The sequence below is a fragment of the Clupea harengus genome, chromosome 18 (genome assembly GCF_900700415.2).
Source record: "Clupea harengus chromosome 18, Ch_v2.0.2, whole genome shotgun sequence".
Taxonomy (NCBI): domain Eukaryota; kingdom Metazoa; phylum Chordata; class Actinopteri; order Clupeiformes; family Clupeidae; genus Clupea; species Clupea harengus.
In genome coordinates this window covers 19,318,982-19,322,579 of record NC_045169.1, presented here as the reverse complement: position 1 = coordinate 19,322,579, position 3,598 = coordinate 19,318,982, and the positions used below count along the sequence as shown (strand labels likewise).

Genomic DNA, 3,598 nt, shown 5'->3' with positions numbered 1-3,598 from the left:
TCTCATACTCTGATCACTTTTACTATATTTCCCCATCTCCACCACAGTCTGCAGATAATGGGTAGACCTGATGGCACACGCACACACAAACTCTACAGGCCTTTTCTGTACACTTCTGTACACATCATTATAATGTTCTTCCAAAACAGAGCAAAATCCCCATAGATAAGCGATTGCACAACTGGAAAAACAGAATGGACATGAATATATGTGGAGGTTCCTCAAAAGCCTGCCATTTGAAGTGTTCCGCTCTAACCCTTCTCTTGCCCCCCCCCTCCCACTCCCTCTACCCCTCTCCCTTGCCCCCCTCTATCTCTCCTCTGCCCCCTAGAGCCCCATCCTGGAGTTCCACTCTGGGTACAGCGTGGGCGAGGTGGCACCGGTGGCGAGGAGCCTCCATGCCATGCTCAGCAGCCCGTGCGTCAACAAGCTGGAGGCCGTCCGCAGCAAATACTCCCACCCGTAAGTCTATATTCAACACACACACACACACACACACACACACACAGGAGCAAACACTGAATTTGACAAAGAAAGGGAACTTCTCCTTTATGCTGGGAGGCAGCATCAGAGACGGTGACAGCGGGTAGAACAGGGTTACTTCTTAATACTAGGACAGGGACAGCAGATGAAGAATGGCCTTTGGGCCAATTCTGGCACCTTTTACTTGTGTTTTTGTTTTTAATCTGCACTGACCCTGTTAAATCAACTAGAAAATAAAAGAAATACATTGATGGTACAATTTTATTTATGTAGTTTTTGTTACATAGTTAGGGTTTTTTGGTAGTATTTTAAATGTAGTTTGTTTGTTTGTTTACTGTTTCAGTTTTTAATGTTAACAGTCCACTTGCAGTCAACTCTGCGTAGCAGCTGCCTCAGCATATTTTGCATGGCTCTGACCGACTATTTGCATGGAATTAGTTTTGGTTAGGGAGTTGGGATAATGTCATGGAAACGGACACAAATATACCAACTTATTCAGTAATGTGGTAATAATAACACTAATACATTCCAAATGGAACGTGCTGTCCATGCTTATGCCGTCTTGAGCATTATGTTAAATCCTGCTTGTTTTGCGTCCGTGTTTGTCAAGGCCGACTGTGCATTAGAGGAGAATTAGGATATTTATGGGGCGCTGCCAGAGAGAGCTGAGTCATGCACAGTCCTCATTATGGGAGCGACCGCTCTGTCGAGCTGCTTCATTTGGTCTATTAAGCTGAGTCATGTCAGCGGCAGGGCTGCAGAAACACCAGCGCATATAAGCTCTGCCTTGGCAGCTATAGGACTGTAAAGCATGTTCTCTAGGCACCGGGTTCTGGTAACGGTGCTGTCCGCCGTTGTAATCCGATACTCTTTCTGTCAAACTCTGAGAACTGCTTCTCGCAGCTCTAGTTGTCCATTCAGCTCAAAAATATCAGCAGCCTTTTGGCTGAATCGCAGACCTGTCCCTGAATGTAAATTGTTAATAGTATAAAAAAAAGTATAAATGAATAAAGTTGAATTGAATGTTCCTCCTGCGTTTTGGGGTCGTAAGCAACCGTCTCACAATTCAATGTGAGGGTTCTGCAACAAATTAACACGTGTTTAGATTGCAGGCATGTTGTATTTCTTTGTTCGTTTTATTTGCTACCCAGACTTTCCCAAATTAATCTGGATTCATTCTGGAAATCAGATGTGGACTAGCAGGCTGAGCAAAGCCTCTGCAGTGCCCGCTTATATAAGACAACATGGTAGAAATAACTCTTGTACTCCAAGAGACTTGACAGACCCGGTGACTGTTGAAACCGTAAGCTCACTTCAAAAGTGAAGCAATCGGAAGGCGCTGCAGCATGGAGCAGGTTTAGCCCAACGCGGGTCGATTCCGGGCCGACCCGGCCGATATTCTGTTTGCTCCACATGCTATAGGTTTCCAAAAAGCACTTCCTGCGCAAAGGCAAAAATCTGTCTCCAATTTGGGGAAATGTCAGCGCTCATTTGGACGTTTTGGCTCCACTTCATCATAATTCCCCCCCGACTCCATTCGGTCCATGCGTTTGACGGTCATTAGACACAATGACGACGAGGTCTGGAAGCAGAGTCACTGGCGCTCTGCGGGTCGGTTCCTTACGGTGGGATGGTTTTACTCATTCAAAAGTTTGCCTTTTGAAACTTGCTAAACCCCACGCTGACGCGTGCTAAGGAATGACACACTACTTTCAATGGGGGGCAGGAATTTACCTGTTCCTAATTTAGGAATAAACTGGGTGGGGGTGGGTGGGTGGGTGGGTGTTCTCATGAAGCAGTGCACATTTGTCAAGGCTCTAGCACCCGACTGAAGGGTGACCATGAATCAGACCTTTTCCACCCTTTTTTTTTCCATCTTTCTTTTTTTGTGTTCGTTGCCGATTAACTGCTTCCAGCTGCGTGTTTGTTTTTTGGTGTGTGTGTTGTTCCCCTTCTTTCAGCCTTTTGCTCTATGCTTCTCTATTTCTGTGTTTCTGTACTTTTTGTTTAATCATTCTTTACTTTCTTTTAATTATATTTTTATCTTTTCCCTTTTGTCTTTATCTTTTCATTTCCTTTGGATGTTCCTTGTGCTCTTGTTAATGTGAAGCACATTGAATTGCCTCTGTTAATGAAACTTGCCTTTTCCTGCGGCCCTTGCCGACCCGTTGCCTCTGAAGTCTCGGATCAATCAGGTCCTCCGTCCGCCATTTTAGGAGGCCCATTCATCATTAACTTCTTACACGTCAGCCTCAGATGGCTGTAGATGGGCCAGAGGCGTAACAGTGGATGTAGGCTCATCATATCAAAGACCCCCCCCCTTTTCTCTTAAATTGGTGTGGCTAAATGTTCTCCTTTTTTTTTTTTCTCTCTCTCTCTCTCTCTCTACAGAGTGTTCTTTGAGGTGGCAAAAATTCCCGTCGTGAGTTTGGAGAAGCTGGAGCAGTTTCTGCAGTGATGCTGTTCCCCGGTTTCCAGCTACAAGAGGACCTGTGGATCACACCACAACTTTGTAAAATAAAATAAAACTATATTTATATTTGTATCAAAGCTATTTTTACATAAAAAAGCTCTTGTGTAAGTTTCTCACCGGTGTTAATATACGTGTTTTTGTATTTGTAAAATATTAAATCTGTAAGATACAAGATGTGGAAAAAATGTTACAGTTAGTCATTTTAGAAAGAAATTAGTGAAATAATTCTCTGAAATAGTTCTAATAATTTTCTACCACTAGTTTAAAATAATATAATGTTTTATATGTCTTGTCTTTTTACGTGTTGTACAGTTGATCATGTCGTGAAGTTGTCTTACAAACTAATATTTCTATGTGAAAATTTCACTGTTCCTGAAATAAACCTGTTTTTTATGTTTTAAATGGGTTGTCTTTATGTGATTCACTTGGCTCTGTCCATTTGTGCAGTTCCTAAATCTCACCAGAAGATGGAGATGTAGTCAACAAAGTAGGTTGTCAGCTGTGCAGGAAGATGGCGACACTTGAATAGTTTTATTTATTTATTTATTTATTTTAAATGACTAGGTCATAGAAACAGACTGGTTAGTAGCTCTTGCTGACAGAGCCGAGGTGGAGCTGGTTATGTGATTTACCAGATTAGGA

At 42.8% G+C, this 3,598-nt stretch overlaps 1 non-coding gene across 1 annotated transcript; it reads left to right on the top strand.

Annotated features, from left to right (window-relative positions):
• The first annotated feature begins 317 nt into the window (after nucleotides 1–317).
• On the top strand, nucleotides 318–3,358 carry LOC105903102. Its single transcript, XR_004165682.2, has 2 exons — nucleotides 318–462; nucleotides 2,875–3,358. It is a non-coding gene; the product is annotated as an uncharacterized LOC105903102 (transcript).
• Nucleotides 3,359–3,598: the final 240 nt, after the last annotated feature.